General features: G+C 43.6%; 1 non-coding gene across 1 annotated transcript; it reads right to left on the minus strand.

Annotated features, from left to right (window-relative positions):
* Window positions 1–19,948: 19,948 nt before the first annotated feature.
* On the minus strand, window positions 19,949–20,023 carry Trnat-ugu. Its single transcript has one exon. It is a non-coding gene; the product is annotated as a tRNA-Thr (tRNA).
* Between the last annotated feature and the right edge of the window lie 2,717 nt (window positions 20,024–22,740).

Here is a 22,740-nt window from a genome sequence, read left to right on the forward strand (position 1 = left end):
ACCAAGAGGGAATAATAAGAGTGGACGATCAAGAACGAAGTGCTCGTATTAAGAAGGGTGTAAGACAAGGCTGTAGCCTTTCGCCCCTACTTTTCAATCTGTACATCGAGGAATCAATGATGGAAATAAAAGAAAGGTTCAGGAGTGGAATTAAAATACAAGGTGAAAGGATATCAATGATACGATTCGCTGATGACATTGCTATCCTGAGTGAAAGTGAAGAAGAATTAAATGATCTGCTGAACGGAATGAACAGTCTAATGAGTACACAGTATGGTTTGAGAGTAAATCGGAGAAAGACGAAGGTAATGAGAAGTAGTAGAAATGAGAACAGCGAGAAACTTAACATCAGGATTGATGGTCACGAAGTCAATGAAGTTAAGGAATTCTGCTACCTAGGCAGTAAAATAACCAATGACGGACGGAGCAAGGAGGACATCAAAAGCAGACTCGCTATGGCAAAAAAGGCATTTCTGGCCAAGAGAAGTCTACTAATATCAAATACCGGCCTTAATTTGAGGAAGAAATTTCTGAGGATGTACGTCTGGAGTACAGCATTGTATGGTAGTGAAACATGGACTGTGGGAAAACCGGAACAGAAGAGAATCGAAGCATTTGAGATGTGGTGCTATAGACGAATGTTGAAAATCAGGTGGACTGATAAGGTAAGGAATGAGGAGGTTCTACGCAGAATCGGGGAGGAAACGAATATGTGGAAAACACTGATAAGGAGAAGGGACAGGATGGTAGGACATCTGCTAAGACATGAGGGAATGACTTCCATGGTACTAGAGGGAGCTGTAGAGGGCAAAAACTGTAGAGGAAGACCGAGATTGGAATACGTCAAGCAAATAATTGAGGACGTAGGTTGCAAGTGCTACTCTGAGATGAAGAGGTTAGCACAGGAAAGCAATTCGTGGCGGGCCGCATCAAACCAGTCAGTAGACTGATGACCACCACAAAAAAAATGGGCTCTAATTACTCGTATCTTATCTTCGTGGTCCCTGCGCGCAATGTATGTTAGAGGCAACACAATCATTCTGCTGTCAGCTTCAAATGCCGTTTCTCTAAATTTTCCCAGTAGTGTTCCTCGAAAAGAATATCGTCTTCCCTCGAGGGATTCCCATTCGAGTTCCCGAAGCATCTCTTGCTCGGTGTTCGTAGCGATCAGTAACAAATCATGCAGCCCATCTTTGAATTGCTTGGATGTCTTCCTTTAGCCCGACCTGGTTCGAATCCCAAACAGTCGAGCAATACTCAAAAATAGGTCGCTATAGCGTGCTAAATGCAGTCTCCTTTACAGAAAAACCGCACTTTTGTAGAATTCTCCCAATAAACGGAAGCTGACCATTCGCCTTTCCTACCACACTCCTCACGTGCTCGTCCAACTTCATATCGCTTTTCAACGTTACACCCAAATCTTTAAACGACGTGACTGTGCCAGGCAGGACACTATTAATGCTGTACCCTACTCATCAGCATTACCTTACATTTTTCTTCATTTGGTTCTAGCTGCTATTCATCAAACCAACTAAAATTTTGTTTAAGTCATCTTATATTCTTCTACAGTGACTCAAATTCGATACCTTATCTTACACCATAGCATCATCAGCAAACAACCGCGGATTGCCGCTCACTCTGTCTGCCAAATCATATACAGGGTGGTCGGAAATTCCCGTTATAGGCTTCTAAGACTTGTTGAGGGGAGTGAGTACATTGTATTTTGACTAGGAACCCACTTCCGGAAACGTCATCCAACGAGACTACAGAGCGTCAAAGTTATAGGCACGGGCGTCTGTAAATGTACGTATACACGGGATGATTCCGTGATGATGTTACAGACTTTCTAGGATGATGGAGAACGATAAATGCATTAATTTGAAGTAAGGATCCCTGTACCGGAAACGACTGAGTCGAAAGTTATAAACGAAAACCGTTCTGATACCTCTGACAGTTCAATACCTGTATCAGTTCTTGTGTTGTGAAGAGTGTAGGGCAGGTAACTTTCAGTGATGGTAGTGTGGACAAAAACGAGAAAATATGTCCAGTAAACGTGGGCTCTAAAGTGCGTACCTTAACAGCTATGAACACTTGCTCAGTAGAGGAGATGTGTTTCACACTAGCGAAGATGAACGAATGCTCATGGCTCCTCTAGTACGCACAGTTTAAGTGCTTCATGTCCTAATCTAATTCCATCAGAATCACCCGATTTAATTCGACTACATTCCATTATCCTGGTTATGCTTTTGTTGATGTTCTTGTATATCCTCCTTTCAAGACATTGTCCATTCCGTTCAGCTACTATTCCAGGTCCTTTACAATTACAATGTCATCGGCGAACCTCAAAGTTTTTATTTCTTCTCCAAAGCCTTTAATACCTACTCCGAATTTTTCTTTTGTTTCCTTTACTGCTTGCGCAATATACAGATTGAATAACATCGGGGAGAAGCTACAACCCTGTCTTACTCCCTTTCCAACCACTGCTTCCCTTACATTCCCCTCAACTCTTATAATTGCCATCTCGTTTCAGTACAAATTGTAAATAGACTTTCGCTCCCTGTATTTTACCCCTGCCACCTTCAGAATTTGAAAGAGAGCATTCCAGTCAACATTGTCAGAAGCTTTCTCTAATAAGTCGTAGGGTCAGTATTGCCTCACGTGTTCCAACGTTTCTACAGAATCCTAACTGATCTTCCCCGAGGTCGGCTTCTACCAGTTTTTCCATTCGTCTGTAAAGAATTCGTGTTAGTATTTTGCAGCTGTGACTTGTTAAACTGATAGTTCGGTAATTTTCACATATGTCAACACCTGCCTTCTTTGGGATTAGAATTATTATATTCTTCTTGAAGTCCGAGGATATTTCGCCTGTCTCATACATCTTGCTCACCAGATGGTAGAGTTTTGTCAGGACTGGCTCTCCCAAGGATATCAGTAGTTCTAATGGAATGTTATCTACTCCCTGGGCCTTGTTTCGACTTAGGTCCTTCAGTGCTGTGTCAAACTCTTCACGCAGTATCATATCTCCCATTTCATCTTCATCTACATTCTCTTCCATTTCCATAATATTGTCCTCAAGTACATCGCCATTGTGTAGACCCTCTATATACTCCTTCCATCTTTCTGCTTTCCCTTCTTTGCTTGGGTTTCCATCTGAGCTCTTGATATTCATACAAGTGGTTCGCTTTTCTCCAAATATCTCTTTAATTTTCTTGTAGGCAGTATCTATCTTACCCCTAGTGAGATAAGCCTCTACATCCTTATATTTGTCCCCTAGTCATCCCTGCTTAGCCATTTTGCACTTCCTGTCGATCTCATTTTTGAGACGTTTTTATTCCTTTTTGCCTGCTTCATTTCCTGCATTTTTATATTTTCTCCTTTCATCAATTAAATTCAATATTTCTTCTGTTACCCAAGGATTTCTACTAGCCCTTGTCTTTTTACCTACTTGATCCTCTGCTGCCTTCACTACTTCATCCCTCAAAGCTACCCATTCTTCTTCTACAGTATTTCTTGCCGCATTCCGGCGAATTGTTCCCTTATGCTCTCCCTGAAACTCTGTACAACCTCTGGTTTAGTCAGTTTATCCAGGTCCCATCTCCTTAAATTTCCACCTTTTTTGCAGTTTCTTCAGTTTTAATCTACAGTTCATAACCAATTGATTGTGGTCAGAGTCTACATCTGCCCCTGGAAATGTCTTACAATTTAAAACCTGGTTCCTAAATCTCTGTCTTAGCATTATATAATCGATCTGATACCTTCTAATATCTCCAGGCTTCTTCCAGGTATACACCGTTCTTTACGATTCTTGAACCAAGCGTTAGCTATGATTAAGTTATGCTCTGTGCAGGCGGCTTCCTCTTTCATTTCTTACCCCCAATCCATATTCACCTACTGCGTTTCCTTCTCTCCAATTTCCTACCATCGAATTCCAGTCTCCTATGACTATTAAATTTTCCTCTGCCTTCACCATCTGAATAATTTCTTTTATTTCATCATACATTTCATCAATTGCTTCGCCATCTGCAGAGCTAGTTGGCATATAAACTTGTACCACTGTAGTAGGCGTGAGCTTCGTGTCTATCTTGGCCACAATAAGGCGTTCACTATGCTGTTTGTAGTAGCTTACCCGCACTCCTATTTTTGTATTCATTATTAAACCTACTCCTGCATTACCATTATTTGATTTTGTATATATAATCCTGTATTCATCTGACCAAAAGTCTTGTTCCTCCTGCCACCGAACTTCACTAATTCCCACTATATCTAACTTTAACCTATCCATTTCCCTTTTTAAATTTTCTAACCTACCTGCCCGATTAAGGGATCTGACATTCCACGCTCCGATCCGTAGAACGCCAAATTTCTTTCCCCTGATAACGACGTCCTCCTGAGTAGTCCCCGCCCGGAGATCCGAATGGGGGACTATTTTACCTCCGGAATATTTTACCCAAAGGGCGCCATCATCATTAAACCATACAGTACTACACACTTCTATGGTGTAAGAATTTCATGAAAGTCTCAGGATCAAAATCTCATAGAGCAATATCGCGAGCCATCCATCATGCACTGGCCTAACAATCAGCAATAGACAAGAGACGACTTAATTACTTAGCACTCAATTTTTTTAGCAGCAGCTACTCAGATAATGAGAAACAATTCCATCACTGTTGGTATGTGCTTTCATGATGCGGCAATACCCAAGACGACGCCATCATCATTTAACCATACAGTAAAGCTGCAGGCGTATCAGATGATATTGTCGCGATCCTCTACTAACAGTTCGTCATTGTCACGATCGTCTGTGACGAGGGTATTGGGAAGCTGACATCCCAGTAGTACAACTGTCTAAGTCGGAGCAAAGGTGTAGCTAAATTTTGCAACTAAAACATGTTTGATTTTCACTGTAGTTTCCATCTGGCGATCCATCGGAGGTTGAAAAAACAAGTAGCCCTCGTATAATATACAAGTGACAGTGACCTCACACTCAAGTGACCTCCTAACCTAACCGATAAAGAGGCCTTCCCCGTGATTAATAGTTTTAGAGAATGTCACGAAGCTAATCCGTAGACCACAGTTTTGTTCTGGCCGGCGTGAGTTACTCCAAGATGTACGTGGGTACTACAAAAAAAACGGTCAAAAAAACTACCTGAAGAGTGCAAGGACAATTGCAGAAGAGGGAGACTGACAGATGCTTTGCATCCAGGAGAGACCACCACATTCATTTAGACAGGACTCAAATACTGGTAGCCACAAGTGGATACCATAAAAGGCTATACAGAGGTGTCACAGAGGTTGTAAAGCACGCCAGGAATTTCAGTATAAGCAAGGGAGCTTGAAAATGAAAGTCATCTGGATTCCGGTGCTGAAAAAAGACGTGTACCAGTCTTCCGCCATGGGCTGATGGCAACAGCAGACGAGGGCAGTCGACGAAGGCCAATTGCGCTCGCGCATTCAAAACATGGGACGTCACCCACCGTGCAGAAGAACGCGGAAGCGGAATTTTGCTGTAGTCGGTAGCGAGCCAGGTTTGTGAGTCGGACATTCAAAGAAGCTGCGATCCCCCTTGACAGTGTCCTCCACAGATAGGAACATAACGTTGGGTTTTAAGGTGAAATCGATTCGATCACAGCACTATAGCCCGAAACATTTTATTAATTGTGACATTTCCGCCCGTAAAAGTTTACATTTTACAAAACCAAATCTGTTCCGTCATTATCACGTCAACATACATATATCGTAGTCAACAACCTCACCATATACAGACCTAGCGAAAAGTTTTCACACGTACAGGTGGTCGTAGTTGTGTGATTTGACGCTGGGGAAGAGGAAGAGGACGCAAAAGTAATAGCTATGTCACATGATCCAACGGATCATCTTGTTCTATCCGCAAGAAGATCAAAATTATTAGTAATTATTAGCATTTGAGGTACTGTGGCTAGACTCATAAGACGTAAGTTGCAATAGTGCAACGGGTACCCCCGACAGAGAGACGTAAGTGATCTGTAAGGTGGCTGCAGGAAGGCATGACGCGGCGCGTACGGCTGTGACGGAGCCCTTGTCGCGAGCAGCTTTCGTCCGGCTGTGCTGGCTGGTGCGGTCGTATGGTCGACCTGCGACGTAATACGCCGTAACTTCACGGTCGTGCGCGCAGGCCACCCAGCGACAGATAAGCCATCAGCTCCGCTTCTTAATGTCCCCACGCCGTCCTTTCCACTGCACATGTCGTCAAGTGGAGCTTAGCTTTTACGCAACGGCGCCGACCACTCCAGTGAGCATAAATCCTTACGCCGTATTCGGCCGTCTTTCATCAGCAAACCGTAGTTAAGCCTTTTGCTCTGTTTTCGTAATCTCTCTCCTGTTTTCACACCTTCTCACCTATGAAATTCTCAGTTCTGTCGTATCAGAGAGTGGCAGAAACTTATTATGGATCTAATGCGTTAGTTTTGACTAAGTCACATTACAAGGTATCGCATAAGGAAGCATCACATGTATAGCTGGTAGGATTAGTTGTTGCGTTTCCTAATCTAGTAATTGACCTGAGTAGATACAGCGAATTCACGTCATAAATCTGCTTGGGGCAGCTGGGATATCCTTTAGCTCAGCCACCGCCGATTATTTTACAGCTGTGATTCTATAGTACTGTGCATGTAGAAAACAACCGAGTTACAGAAATCACTGATGTAAATGAAGTTTTCAGAAGAGTTCCGTTTATCAGTTATGGAAATTTCCGCTGATACCTTTGTAGTTAACACATTCCATTTTGCTGCCCTACGTGTATATCGGGCCTATATGGCCAATTTCCATTCTTCTGGTAGTGTCACGTTCTTACATATCAACTGGATTAATTCATATATCTCGTTCGTTTTATTTTCTATACGTCTGTTTATTGTTCCATATATACTCCCAAACATTTCCAACTTCTTTTCTATGTCTTCATCAGACTCATATATGACGTCGCAACCTAAATAGGTAAAATGTTCTCTATGTTCCATTATTCTATCATTAATCGCAATGTTTGTCCGTATAGGATGTTCGACTTTAGGAACTACTGATTTTCTCTTTTTTTTCTAAACTCGTCAAATGGTACTCTTCATAAATTTTACGTAATAAATATATTCTACTTTGTAGATCATTCTCAATCTTCACTTTATGCCAGACTTCGCGAAATCCGGAGATATACTGCAAGCGTTTTAAATGTGGAATTTATCGAAGCACGTTAAGAACTGAGTTGACATTGAAAAGTTATTATAAATACCAGGTGAGTTAAGAAATGTATAAAAGACCTTTGGTACAAGAAAGGAGAGATTAATGGGGTATTTGCTATGACGTCCAGTGAATACTTAACATTCAACTTGTCGTTGGATCGAGCAGTAGAAGGGTAAGATAGCAGCGGTAGAATGGCTAGAACACGCAGAAGAGATTGACTAAGAGGATGGGCGTACTGCAGAATGAAAAGATAGGAAAAGATACAGGGTAGCATCAAACAATTCGACAGATTGATGCCTTTAAATAACTTCTGACGTTCTGCATAAGGATACATCAGACATATCAAAATGAAATGATAGTCCATTTATCTTGAAAGATTTGCTAATATCTCGTTCTCTGTCCCTTCAGTAACAGTTCCAGTATTTTTCTTTTTAATGAAGGATAAAACCAGCCAACCGGTTGCAGAAATTTTATTGCCCTGATCATGTTTCGATACCAAGTAATGATACCATCATCACAATAAGTTACAGTTCCCTATAATTTTTTATTCAGCATAGGGTTATAACAACCGTATCAAAAACTTTAAGTAGTACTAGAAATATTAAAAACAGAAAAGGTAGTACTTACATAGTATCTTTCAGTCTGATGTCAACCCTAACGACTTTTAATGTTGGCCTTATAAGATAATTTTTACTTCTCATCTGTGTAATATAGCCAACCCTTTGCAACAGGATCTATCTTGACCTCGTTTCGACACCGACTATCGATGTCTTCATCAGAACAAAACAAAAACAGTTACATGTACCGACAGCTGAAAACAGATTTAAGAGCAAAATGCTGTCGTACGATGGCACCATCGTGTCTGTTTCCTCCTACAGCCTTTCTACGTCCACATCCACATCCACATGAGTACTCTGCAAATCACACTGAAGTGCCTGACAGAGGGTTCATCCAAACATATTCACAATAATTCTATTTTATTACATTCTCGAACAGTGCGCGGAAGAAACGAACACCTATATGTTTCTGTGCGAGCTCTGATTTCCATTATTTCATTATGGTGATCGTTTTTCCCTATGTAAGTCGGTGTCAACAAAATATTTTCGCATCCGAAGGAGGAATCTGATAATTGAAATTATTTCGTGAGAAGATCCCGCCGGAACGAGAAACGCTTTTTATTTAATGATGTCCACCCCAAATCCTGTATCACGTCCGTGACACTCTCTCCCCTGTTTCTCGATAGTACAAAACGTGCTTCCCTTCTTTGAACTTTCTCGACTTTGGTAAGGATCTCAACCGCGCAGCAGTATTCCAAAAGAGGACGGACAATCTATGTGTAGGCTGTCTCTTTAGTAGGTCTGTTGCAGGTTCTAAGATTTTTGCCGATAAAACGCGATCTTTGGTTAGCCTTCTTCACAACATTTTCTGTATGTTCTTTCCCATTTCAGTTGTTCATAATTTTAATTCCTAGGTATTTACTTGAATTTACGGCCCTTAGATTTGATTGATTCATTGTGTAATCGAAGTTTAACAGATTCCTGACCACACACTTTTCGTTATTTAGGGTCAATTTCCAAGTTTCGTACCATACATAGCTTATCTAAATAGTTTTGCACTTGATTTTCATCTTCTGATGACTTCACTAGACGATAAACGACAGCAACGTTTGCAAACAACCTAAGATGGCTGCCCGTATTGTCTCCTAAATCGTTTATATAAATAAGGCACAAGAGAGGGCCTATAACACTACCTTGGGGAATGCCAGAAATCACTTCTGTTTTACTCGAGGACTTTCCGTCAATTAATACGAACTGTGACGTCTCTGACAGGAAATCACGAATCCAGTCACATAAAGGAGACGATATTCGACAAGCACGCAATTTCACTACAAGCCACTTGTGTGTTACAGTACCAAAAGCCTTCTAGAAATCCAGAAATACGGGTTCAATTTGAAATCCACTGTCAAAAGCACTCAACAGCTCGCATCAGTAAAGAGCTGATTGTGTTTTTCAAGAACGGTGTTTTCTAAATCGTTGTTGAAAATGTGTCAATAGACCGTTCTCTTCGAGGTAATTCACAATTTTCGAACACAATATATGTTCCAAAATACTGCTATATATTGACGTTAATGATACGGGCCTGTAATTTAGTGGATTACTCTGCCTTTCTTGAATATTGGTGTGATCTGTGCAACTTTTCAGTCTTTGGGTACGGATCTTTCGTCGAGCGAGCATACGGTGTGCTATGTAATTTTGTTATCATTTTTAGTGACAAGTACCATCGTTATCTCATTTCCAGTACCTGCAATTTTTATATGGTTTCAAAAATGGTTTTAAGAAGTTGTTTTATATGACGAGAGCAATATACTCGTAAATCTGTTTTCAGTTGTCACTACACATAATTGTTTCTATTTTTCTCTGAGGAAGACACCCATAATCGGTGTGGAAACCAGGTCAAGTTAAATCTTGTTGCAATCTGTTGGCTGTACGGCTTTAAAATTATAACTTTTACTTATTTGACTTGAGCGCTTTAACTCATATGTTTTTATTATCTCTCCGTGTGAATCTATGTAAGTAATTCTTTTTCTGTTTTTAATATTTCTACTGCTAGTTAAAGGTTTGTGATATGGTTGTTATTCACCTACGCTGATTAAAAAAAATAATAGGTAGCTGTAACATATTCTGATGAAGATGCCATTAGTATCAAAACCAGATCAGTGCAATAAAATTTGTACAAGCGGTTAAAACTTAAATACGGTTGCTGAATGTCTGCCATGATCAAGATCGTAAGTTCTGGTATTGTTATTCGTTTGTTTCTGAACTTGTACCATCTTCAAAATTCACAGAATCTGCATTTTATAACGCTGCTGACGGAAAATCGTTAATGTATGCAACATAAGGTCTGCGGTTAGTTAGTTGCACTTTCTATGGGTAAACTGAACGATTAACGAAACGACTCAGTGTAGAGGCTATAGAGGCTATGTATACATGATTGGTGTTAACATTAATGAACAAATTATCATTTTTAGTCGTAGTCATGTAACTACACTTTTTTTTTTTAACTGGCTGACAGAATTTAAGTGGAAATTCGTCAATGAGTGCTTCAGATTCACTATTTACTGCTGTCTGATGCACCTGAGACGCCGTCTGTTGTATCTACTTCGGATGCGATATGTATATGGCTCACGTCTTGTGACTCACCAATCTGCAAAGGAGGAAGGAAAAAAGGAATATTTGAGTTTGACGAGCTGCCTACAACGAGGCCATCAGAGACAAAGTACAAGCTCGGATTACACAACGATGGGTAAGGATATCGGTCGTGTCCTTTCGAAGAAACCAACCCGGCATTTGCCCCAAGACAGTGAGGGCAATCACGGAAAACCTAAATCTGGACGATATTAGAATTATATATTAATACTTTCAGCTGCTGACGGGCTTTGATGTATATCAAGGGGACAGGTGAAAATTGTACCCCGACCGGGGCTCGAACCTGGGATCTCATGCTTACCTGGTAGACGCTCTATCCTCTTTTTTTTTTTAATCTCATTTTGTTCGCTTTTGTTCGTTGCTTCTGCTCGGGGCGGACGTCGTAAGACATCCGTTTAAGTTCGTTGTGGATCGATTGTCTCAGTTTTTTTATTACAGAGGGCAGCTAACCCTCTGACCGAACACGCTGAGCTACCGTGCCGGCATCCTTCTGAGCCACCGAAGGCTCAGAGGATAGTGCGACTGCAGGGACTATCTCGCGCACGCCTCCCGCGAGACCCACATTCTCACCTTATATGTCCACACACTACATTCCTAGTGTCCCACCACAACACACTCATTACTCGTGGGAGACATCCTTACCAAGTCCCGTAAGAATTCGGGTAATATGTGTGCATCCGCACAGAAGAAGAAGGTCATGGCCGGTGTTGCCAGAACTATATACGAGGCCTGTTCAGAAAGTAAGCTCCGATTGATTGCCAAATTGAAACCACAGTGAACATCAGAAATGTTTTACTTGTAACAATTAGCTACACCTTTCAGCTACTTCTCTACGTAGTCGCCGTTCTGACTTAGACCTTTGTCATAGCGTTGTACCAACTTTTCAATAGCCTCATCATAGAAGGCAGCCGCCAGTGCTTTCCGCCAATTCTCCACGCTGGCCTACACCTCGCTGTCTGTGTCAAAATGTTGTCTTCAAAGACAGCGGTTCATGTGACCAGAGATGAAACTCAGGGGGAGACAATTGCGGGCTGTATTGTGGGTAATCTCACATTTCCATTTGAAAACGATGCAGGAGCATCTTCATTGCCCCTGCAGAATGAGGCTGAGAATTGTCATGAAGAAGAAACAGCACGACAGTTATGTAATGTTAGCTGCATAGCTTCAGGCGAAATTTCTCACCAGGCCCTCGTACTTGGCGGCAGACACTATTTTCTAGACATCTTTACGCACTTACTGCGAGCTCAGAAATGAGAAGAGCGACGTGATGCTAACTGGGGTTGTACTAGAGACACTACCCAACACATCTGTGCAAAGCTTTATCGGATTTTCATAGTCGTTTCCATTTCGCGACCGATCGGAGCTTACTTTCTGAACGCTCCTCGTACTTATATGGATATGGTGTCTGTTCTTTCGGACATGTCCGAAGGAACAGAAACCATATCCATATAAGTATAAATCTGGACAGTCGGACAGTGATCTGAAGAGGAGTCGTCCCAAATAAGATTCTAATATGCCGACCACAGAGCTTCATCGCTTGGTGTAAGGCTGGAATTAGTGAAGGATAAAATACGTAACGCAGACATCAAGCTTTAGGAGTCTAAGAACCATCTGACACGAAGCCTCGTGGCAGAGCACGCCGCCCGCCCAGGACGCCTCGCCGCAAGTGTCCAGTGACTGCCCCGTGGCCAAGTGGCCGCTGGCTGCGGTGAAAGTGCGTGGGCGGACCGCACTGCCAGCCAAGCCGCCAGGTGCCGGGCGAGACACGGCAGGCCGAGCGGGCGCTGGCGCTGGCGCAATCGCCGCGTGACCTACCGGAATTAAACTTTTACTCGCAACCGCTGTCCTCTGCCGCAGCTAAATGCTGCTTTCTAAACGCCCGTTTTTCTCCTTAAAATTTGTGGAGGCGCCTCGTCGTGGAGAAACGTGCCTGCCGCGAGGCCGCCTCCCGGATCCCTCGGCGGTAGTTTCCTCTCGTTTTGTCCAAATACGCTGCTGGCTGTCGCTTTTGCGGAAACATTCCTGGAGGTTGAAATAACCATTTATCCTGACCACGGTCCATCTGTTGCAACACAGTCCTCCTCTACCTGACAACTCTTGTGCGTTTCCATGGCTGAAAGGTGCTTGCTTAAATATAACGTGAGGACGTATTAAACAGGCATTTTCAGTTAATTAATAATTTGCTTCTGAGCAATGCACGGCTGGCGTTTATCCCATTTATTGTTTGTCATCTTCTATTATGGTACTGCCGCCTCGTTTTCTTATTCCATTTACTGGCGTCACTAACTTTCTGCCTTACTTGCCCGCGAGCGGCAGCAGCAGCGCATATCGTACCATCTCTGGAAGGATCGATTGTATTTCCGGGTCGTCGTGTGTCTGGCAGTCAGTTGGAGATGGACCAGCAGTGCAGTCGGGACACAGCAGCAGTGAAGTCGGGGACGGAGCGCCGACCACTGGCGACACACACGAACTGTCCGATTGAGGGAGATCGTTGCTTGATCGTTCGGTTGGTCGTCTCATCGGCCGACGTATATTTGGTCCTTTCACCATTTCCGGGCCTGGGCAGTTGGTCGGTTGGCGTGGGGCACCGAGGAAATCTCCGCGGCGCGTAGTTTGGCCGGACCCGCTGGCGGTCCCTATGCCGCGTCAGAGTGTGGAGTGCTGTTCCCATTGCTACTAGATTCGTGGCTCACCGATCCTGGATATGAAGGTTGAGTTTTGACTTAATCTACCAGCAAGTCACGACTGTTCACATTGTGTCGCCTGGAGTTCGTTGTCGACTGGGGATATTCCCGAGAGCAACAATGTGGTTTTCAAACTGGAAAAGTCTAGCCACCCTCCGGTGGAGTTTCACTGTATTTGGTTATTTGAATTGAAGTGCACTAACAGAATCTTCTGCCTTGTGGTCGTTAACGTTCCGGTTACCTGCCCGGACCGCTAACGTAAATTTCAGGTAGTGTAGTTTCCTCATCATGTTGTTGCTGTCCAGCACAGTGTGTAGTTTGACAGTTCCATGTTTGGTTGCTTGTGGGCGCCAATATCTTCTACGTTGTTCCGTTGAATTCCCAGTTGTGCTCTGGTCGGGTGAAGTGGAAGTTATCTTGTCGGTGGGTCCATTAACTGTCAGTCGGTTGAGTTGTCGTCGGATCGTGAATGGTTGGCCCGACTGCCTGTCTCACCTAGTTGAGCATTAGTGTTTGAATTCCAGGCCGAGCCTCGAACATCTGAGTGCCCTTGGGTGTACAGCCTTTTTTTATTTGTTCTTGTTGTTCGTATTTGTATGGCTTCTAGCCGATTTTTTTAAGTTAAGGTTGTTTTGCCCTTAAGGCGCAAGGTTCTTTAGGCCTTCATCCTAATTTAAAGGACTGTTTCACGTAGCACCTTTGGCATTTTAAAAATTTTAATGTTGTTGAATTTTAAGTGTTGGGCCTTCAGCCAATTTTGAGTCTGAGTTGTTTTGCTCTTAAGGCCTTCACCCTAAATTAAAGAACTGTTTCACGTAAGGCCTTTGGTATTTAAAAATATTAATGCTATGGAGTTTTAAGTGTTAGGCCTTTAGCCGATTTGAATTTAGCTTGTTTGCTCTTGAAGTGTCTAATTCCTTGGGCCTTCAGCCTAATTAAAGAACTGTTTTAAGATAACGCTTTACCTTTTAAATTTCTAATTTGATTGAGTTTTACCTAATTAAGAACTGTTTTACGTAAGGCCTTTGTTTTTTTAATTAATTTGCTTATCCTTAAGTGTTGGGATTTCACCCGACTTTGAATTCAAATTGTTTGCTCTGAAAATCTCAGATTCTTTGGGCCTTCAGCCTAAATGAAGAACTGTTGTAAGATGAGGCTTGCCTTTTAAATTTCTGATTATTCTTGCGTTTTAAGTTATTGGCCTTCAGCGGTTTTTAAATTAGAGTAGCTTTCAGCCGGTAATTAAGTCGCAAAGATTAAAGCTGTGTGTTAAAAAAAATTGGGCTCTTGTAATGTTTGATCAAATAATAAAGTTGTTTGTTCGAGGGTAGCTGGCAGCCCCTTATTTTGGCCCCTTTTCACAATTTAAACTACCTGTCCAGTCCTGCGGGTTTAGCAGGGCGTCTCAGCTTCCTGTAACTCGCGAAATGGTCTCTGCTGATACTTTTCAAAGACGGTTTGTAGCTTGTATTGATATATACTGTGTAGGCTCTGAGTCGCCTCTGACAGGGAATCCCTTGCGTAAAAGATCGCATAAGGCCAATAATGTTTAGGGCATTCGACGCCCGACATATTGTCTACCATGCCACCACAATGTTGGCTTCTTATGGCAACAGGGGGCGGGACAGGAAGTATCCAGCTGTGAGCACAGCATGAGACTACAGAGCGTAATTGGACTGCTTAGTCGACGAGAAACTCATAACACTGGTATAGTGCTAGTGCTGTTGATACAAAGCAGGACAAAGGCAACAGTAAACAAAGCAAACATTGCATTATACCTATAACAACAGTTGTCGAAGTTTGCATTTCGTCAGAAAGGAGCCCAAGGAATTCTCACAGAATGAGAAAGAAGTGATAGATGAAGTATTACCGTTTTGCAAGACGAGTCAGTGGAATGCGTGGTGTAGTGTACGGTCGACAGTGCGGACAACCTAAATGAGGAGTACAATGAAGACGATACGTGCTTAACAAGTGAAAGTGATACTGAAACAAGTTTCGAGCTATGTTGTTCATCATCCTTGTCGGACAGGGAACCGTAAAACCCTTCTGCAGCGAAACTTAGTGAAGTACAGTCACTGACCAAGGAGCAGGTACTCAACATATATACGTGCAGGGAAGACCATCCACAGCGTAGTAAAAAAATAATTATATACCGATTTCGAATAAAGCTGCAGCAATATGACCGCGTACTGCATAAGAAAAACTACGGATATTCAAGAGAGGGCAATGTGCTTTTGTTAAAAAAACTAGTGTTTGCACGTTTCAAGGATGCCCGATGTAATTTACAGGACGTTCATGATAGTGACCTAGTACGTTACGCACATAAAAGTTCGCACGACGTAGATTCAAAGGAAGCAGTGGTTGGTTACATAACTTCAAACAGTGGTACAGAATTGGAAGACGTAAGACAACGAAATTTCATACAAAGCATCAACTTGACGAAGCACAGCAAATTGCTAAATCGGTCCGAAAATTTGTAGATGAGATAAACAAACTTATCGTATCTTTCAGTAAGGAGTTGGTTTTCAGCTCCGACCAATCGGGATTTAAAGAGGTAATGCATATGTAAGGAACCCTGGAAATTAGAAGTACCAAGAGAGTTGTGTCAAAGTCAACCAACAGATATGCCTTAACGCATTCGTACTCAATTAAGCCGACTGTTAATCTGGATGCTAAACTTTGTGGAAAGTTATTTATTGTGCCACGAGAAATTGGAGGTGCTCTTCCCCGTACGATTCTTTCCTGTATGTGTGATCTTGCGAGGGAAGTAGGGAATATGTACGTCACAGCAAGCAAGAGTGAGAAAACGGGCGTAGCAGAACTACACCTATGGTATGAGCACTGCTTTTGACCACTAGATGGTCAAAATAACTTGCTTTTGGTTGATCCCTGGTCTGTGTATAAAAATCATACTTCCTTAGAGGAAACTAGCCCCCCTGGAAACGTGTGTGACATTGCAGTTCATACCACCTGCAACCACTGGACAAATCCAGCTTCTGGATGTTTGCTTTTTCCGTGTCTATAAGACTATCGCACTATAAGACTATCGCACTATCTGTCGCTACACCTTCAAGGATAGCCAGTTACACGATAAGCTCCACGCCAACTGTTTTCCCATTCCATCAGTTCTCATCACCCCGCTACACCAATATGTTTCTATATGCATTCTTTAAGAATGTATACGCAGCTGAGCGCAGTGCACGGTTTGTAACTCCTAAGGAATTCGGATTCGCATTCCTTGAACGTCGACGATGTCCTTTTTGTGAGGTGAAATATATACATACCACAGAAGGTTGATCTCTGCGTCTCACTCGTTTTCCGTCTCCCACTTTATTCGCATGGTGAGTCATTAGGGGCTAATATTTTTCCTGTCGTAACTGTTAACACAACACTTTCAAATAAGCTTCTCTAATGACTGAACTGGCGACCTCGCACTCAAGGAGTTCCTTGTGAGATGTTGCAGAGGAATCTTGGTCACCTTTTACAGCATCCGACCTCATCTTCAGCCAACCAGTACGCTAGCCGTTGGAAGTGTACGTTTGCAGATAGCTTTGAAACACGTTTGTTCCGGGAGGCTTGTTAGCGGTTTCGGAGTTTAAAATGCTGCGCCGCGTGTTTATAGATAATGATGAGAACGTTTCATTTATTCGAAGTGGTTGCTCATAGGTAATGTTTTTCAGCTGATTCATTCGTGTGGTGTATGTATCCCAAGGCTTATTTTCACTTATTTTGCTTATTCAACTTGCTGCGAATTGCGAAGGTAAGTTGATATTCAGGCGGTTGGTATTTTGAAATTTGTGGTTTCACTAAACTTGAAGCTGGTTTAAGGATCATGTTCGGGTCATTCAGTTCGAAGCGTTTATGCGTTCAGTTTCTTCACTCTCGCTTTCGATTTAGAGATCATTTATCTTCAAGTCCCTGCGATTGCTGGAATTTTCGACTTACATTGCTTGCGCATCGTGAATGCCAAGTAGCTTGTGTCTTCTGTTTGTTTGATTTGAAATCAGTATACCGTTTAATCAGAGTTTTCTTTTTCTCATTTCCACTATCCTATGTCATTTATTGAACATGTATGTACTTGGGTGACCCAAAAGTCAGTTGACATTTGAAAACAATACTTTGTGGAATAATGTGAGCAGAGAGCTAAAAATTGTCATACATGCTTGAAATGACGATTGATTCTTAGCGAAGACTGTATTCTTTACAACAAACGCTGAACATGTCCGTCGCCATACATAAACAGTGCCTGTAGTGGAGGGACAATGTCGTGAAAAGCACTGTACGACATATCAGTAGGTATGGTGAGAAATTGCCGTAGGTTGTTGTCTTTCAGTGTGCGTAATGATGTCGGACGGTCGCGGTAGACCTGGAACGTCAGGTAATCCCACAACCGATAATCACATGGATTGAGATCTGGGGATCTGGGAGGTCAAGCATGATGAAAATGACGGCCAGCACGCGATCCTCACCAAACGATGTGAGCAAGAGTTCTTTCACACGTATAGCAGTATTGCGTGCAGCGCGATCCTGCATAAGACCGTACCTTCCAGCAGGTGTTTATAGCCAAGCTAGGGATTATGCGATTCTCTAACATGTCAGAGTTCCTCGCAACCGTCATGCTGACGATTCTCATGCGGCGACACTGACGTCGTGCAGGCCGGTTTTTGCACTCGTTTTTGGTTTCAATAAAACCTCATGTCATTTCAGAGAGTCATGTTTTACCTCTCTGACTAGATTATTCTGTTGATTAGTGCATTTTCAAAATCCGGCCAGTGTGGCCGAGCGGTTCTAGGCGCTTCAGTCTGGAACCGCGCTACCGCTACTGTCGCAGGTTCGAATCCTGCTTCGGCCATGGATGTGTGTGATGTCCTTAGGTTAGTTAGGTTTAAGTAGTTCTAAGTTCTAGGGGACTGACGACCTCAGATGTTAAGTCCCATAGTGCTCAGAGCCATTTGCATTTTCAAATGTTAACGGACTTTTAGGACACATTATATATTTCGATGAATGCTTTCTCTCCCATCATTCCATATTCACGTACTGATAAGTACAACTTTTGTCTATCTAACTGTAGCACACAAAGATGACCAAGTTATTCTGTTCTCAGATAGACTGTTCTGGTAATAAATAGACCGTTCTCTGCATGCAGACTTTTGAGCTGTGAATATAAAAACGCCGGTGACAGAGTGAAGAATTGGCGTGGAAGATTGTATACAGTATGTGTGTTCATGTTCTCCAAACTAAATCGTAGAGAGTGTTTTATCGGCTTGTTCAGCATCTTGCATATTCAGTTCTTTTGAACCGCTTCATCATTCAAATAACTTGAAGCAATTTTACCAGCAGCTACTCATTTTCATGTCTAAGTGTTGTGATTACAGAAAACAGCACATATCCCAACTGCACAGTGGTGAGCTATAAGTTTATCACTATTACCCTTATTAATTCTTTACAGGATCTCTCTAGAGATTTTCACGTTCGTTGGGGTTTAATTATGCGTACAATGTCTGCCATTCATAAGCTGCACAATTTAATGTGTGAGCTACTCTTTCACGTTCCTTTTTTCTTGCCAGAGTCAGATGGTATTACATCGATTATTGGGTTTTGAATCGAAAAGGCAGAGTTTCACTAACTCAGGGCTTAACAGTTCTATTTGCATTAACAGTTCCCAAGTTTCTATGAGTAGCCAGTCTGCGAGCTATTTGTAAGAAAAGAAGAATAGTTGAAAAATGACAAAATATTGGGTACCTCATTATGAAGCTTGCGCTGTACTGGGTGGCTTCTCGCTCTGCAGTTGCCTATAAGTGTCGTGTACGCATTTGGGACTCCGGTTATCAAGCAACTGATTAACGGAAATTTACTACAGTTCTGGCTCCAGCAATCTTCTGATAGCGATTGTAGAACAGTAGACTAACGAAAGGAAGGGAGTCGGCATTTCTTTCCCGTGATTGAAAATCTATGTTCCGAGACTACTGAGAAGGCGTCACGCAAGATGTCACCAAATTGTATAATTACTTTTTGAAACCGTCCTTGCGGTTCGTGTAACTCATACGAGCAGTAGAGCCTACAGTGACGTGGCACTCGTCTCGTTTATTGAACCACAAGGCACAAGAACAGTGTTATCCAACGGTGTTAAAGTGATAATGTGGGCAGAGAACTAAAAATTGTCACCTCAAAGCGCACGTACAGATTAATTCTTAAACCTTTGCAGATGTCGCAGCAGTTGAGTCACGCGCTCAACCGCACATGCGCTGCCTCTACCTGACCATAAGACAGCAGCAATCTGCGAGACGTTTGTGTTTCATGAAATTACAACGAATCAGACCTTTAGCTGCTTACAGGTGTTGATAAATATAGACGGGGACAGTTGAAAATGTGTGCCCTGACCGGGACTTGAACCCAGGATCTCCTACTTACATAGCAGACGCTCTGGCCGTCTGAGCCACCGAGGACACAGAATACTGCAACTGCAGGGACTTATCTCTAGCACGCTCCCCGTAAGACCCACATTCCGAACCTATTGTCCACAAACTACACTCCCCCGTCCTATTACATCTCGAATGTCCTGCAAAATCACCTAACCTGAACCCAAAGAAAATCTGTGGGACATGTTGGAACAACGGATAAAACACCGACATCAGCATTTTACCAATTTGGTTGAACTGGCTTAACGTGAATGCGACGTGCCTGCACAACCTTGGAACTCAATTCTTAACTGAATCCAGGCGCTTACCATGTCCGCACGGTAATAAATGATGCTTGTATTGATTTCTCTAGGAGTGAATAATACTTTATATATTAATACCTTCAGCTGCTGACGGGTGTTGATATATATCAACGGGGACATGTGGAAATGTGTGCTCCGACCGGGACTCGAACCCGGGATCTCCTGCTTACATGGCAGACGCTCTATCCATCTGAGCCACCGAGGGCACAGAGGATAGTGCGACTGCAGGGACTATCTCGCGCACGCCTCATGCGAGACCCACATTCTCACCTTATATGTCCACACACTACATTCGTAGTGTTCCAACCCAACACACTCATTACTTGTGGAAGATATTCTTACCAAGTCCTGTAAGAGTTCGGTTAATATGCGTGCATCCGCACAGAAGAAGGTCATGGCCGGTATTGCCAGAACTATATACTTATATCCATATGGTGTCTGTTCTTTCGGACATGTCCGAAAGAACAGACACCATATCCATATAAGTATATGAATAATACTTTGTCCGGTGAGTTTACACTGATCAGCCAGAACATTATGACCACCGACCTACTATCGATATAAACTTGTCCAGGCAATAGCAGCGTCACCGGGCTCGGAATGCCTGCCAGACACACGCGCAGTGTCTGTAGTATCAGTGCCGTTTGTATGTAGAATGGGGAGGGCGCAACATCTATCTGAGTCTCACCGAGGACAGATCGTAATGGCCAGGAGGCTCGGCACGAGCATTTCGGAAACTGCACTACTTGCCGGGTGTTCGAGGAGTGCTGTGGTGAGAGTCTTCAACACATGACGAAACCAAAGTGAAACCACGATCAGACATCGTGCGCTTGGGCGGCCATCCCTTACTACATATTTCGGACAGCGTAGGCTCGGTAGACTATTAAAACAGGACAGGCGGCAAACTGTGGCGGAATTAACATAAGACTTTAATGCTGGGCAGAGTACAAGTGTGTCTGAACACACAGTGCACCGAACACTCCTAACGGTGGGCCTCCACAACCGACGACCCATGTGTGCGTCAATGTTAACACCACGACAACAGCAACTACGACTGAAATGGACACGTGACCATCGGCACTGGACGTCGGCGCAGTGGCAGAGCGTTGCATTGTCTGGTGACTTCTGACACCTTGGGAACATTCACGTGGGCATCCATGGGTCCAGTGCGAAGCACCAAGACGGCCGAGTAGTATCGTACACTGGTTGCAGACAACCCACAGCCCTTCATGACGATAATGTTTCTCGATGGCAGTCGCATTTTTCAACAAGATAATGCGCCACGTCACAAAGCAAGGAGTACGACGGAGTGGATCGAGGAGCACAGTGGTGAGTTCCAACTGATGTGCTGGCCCCCAATTCGCCAGATTTGAACGCGATCGAAGACACCTGGGATGTGACTGAACGTGACGTCAGAGCTCATCGCCCCCGCCCCCTCCCCAAAATTTCCGGGGATTAGTTGACTTGTGAGGTCGGTTGCGGTGCCACCTCCCTCCGGCTACCTGCCCAAGGCCTCACTGCTTGCGTGTCACGACGCCTTGCCGCTGTTGTCCGTGCCCCGTGCCAAAGATGGACATACCGGCTATTACGTATGTGGTCACAATGTCCTGGCTGATAAGTGTACATATCCAACGTGCAGAACCAGGACAAGACGTAGTCGTCGGCGAACGGCGCGCGAGAATTCGCTCAACCAGCAAATCCTTTCGTCATAGTTGATGAAAAAGAAGATCTGAAAGCACGAAACTGCTGGAACTCGCTACTCTGGCCTCACGTGGACTCAGACACCACGGTTAGGCTCCGCTTAAAACTATGTACGCCGCTGCCTGGAGCGCATCGTCAGTGAAAGCACGCGGGACGGGGCGCCATTAATTGCGTGATCTGCCAGACCCTGTTCCAACATACTGAAACGATGACGTCCAGTAAACTTTCTACTAAGAGATGAAGGTGGTATCTGTTCCCGATAGAACAGATACCATTGATGACCGTGCAGCTTCTCTAGAATGAAATGATAATTAAATCGAAACCCTTAGCTGCCGACAGGTGTTGTTGATATACATCAGTGGGGACAGCTGAAAATGTGTGCCCCGACTGGGATTCGAACCCGGGATCTCCTGCTTTCATGGCAGACGCTCTATCCCTCTGAGCCACCAAGGACACAGAGGATAGTGCGACTGCAGGGACTTATCGCTTGCACGCCTCCCGTGAGACCCACATTCCCAACTGTCCACAACCTACATTCGTAGTGTTCCTGATAGATATTTGCCGATTGACTCATTACTCGCGCCAGTGCGAATGTGCACGCTTTGCCCGGACTCTTACGGGACTCGTCAGCTTAGTCTGGCGCGAGTAATGAGTGAATGGACAAATATCTATTAGGTACACTACGAATGTAGGTTGTGGACGGTTGGGAATGTGGGTTTCACGGGAGGCGTGCAAGGGATAAGTCCCTGCAGTCGCGCTATTCATCTGTGCCCTCGGTGGCTCAGATGAATGCCGTTAGCTCAGCGTGCTAACACATTGTCAAATAAAGCAAAGTAGGCATTGGGCACAAAATCATTTTCCGGCAAGGTAGCTCAGCGTGTTCGCTCAGAGGGTTACGTACCCTCTGTAATAAAAAAACTGAGTTAATCGATCATCAACGAACTTAATCAGATGTCTTACGACGTCCGCCCCGAGCAGCTACAACGAACAAAAGCGAACAAAATGAGATTAAACCAAAAAAAAGCGTGTTCGGTCAGAGAGCTGCGTGCTCTCTGCAATAAAAAAAGTGAGTCAAGGAATGAACGATCAATTTGAACGGATGTGTTGTGACGTCCGCCCAGACCAAACGCAGCGAACTATATCGAACAAAATGAAAAAAAAAAGATGGATAGAGCGTCTGCCATGTAAGCAGGAGATCCTGGGTTCGAGCCCCGGTCAGGGC

The sequence above is a fragment of the Schistocerca piceifrons genome, chromosome 4, assembly GCF_021461385.2.
Source record: "Schistocerca piceifrons isolate TAMUIC-IGC-003096 chromosome 4, iqSchPice1.1, whole genome shotgun sequence".
Lineage (NCBI taxonomy): Eukaryota > Metazoa > Arthropoda > Insecta > Orthoptera > Acrididae > Schistocerca > Schistocerca piceifrons.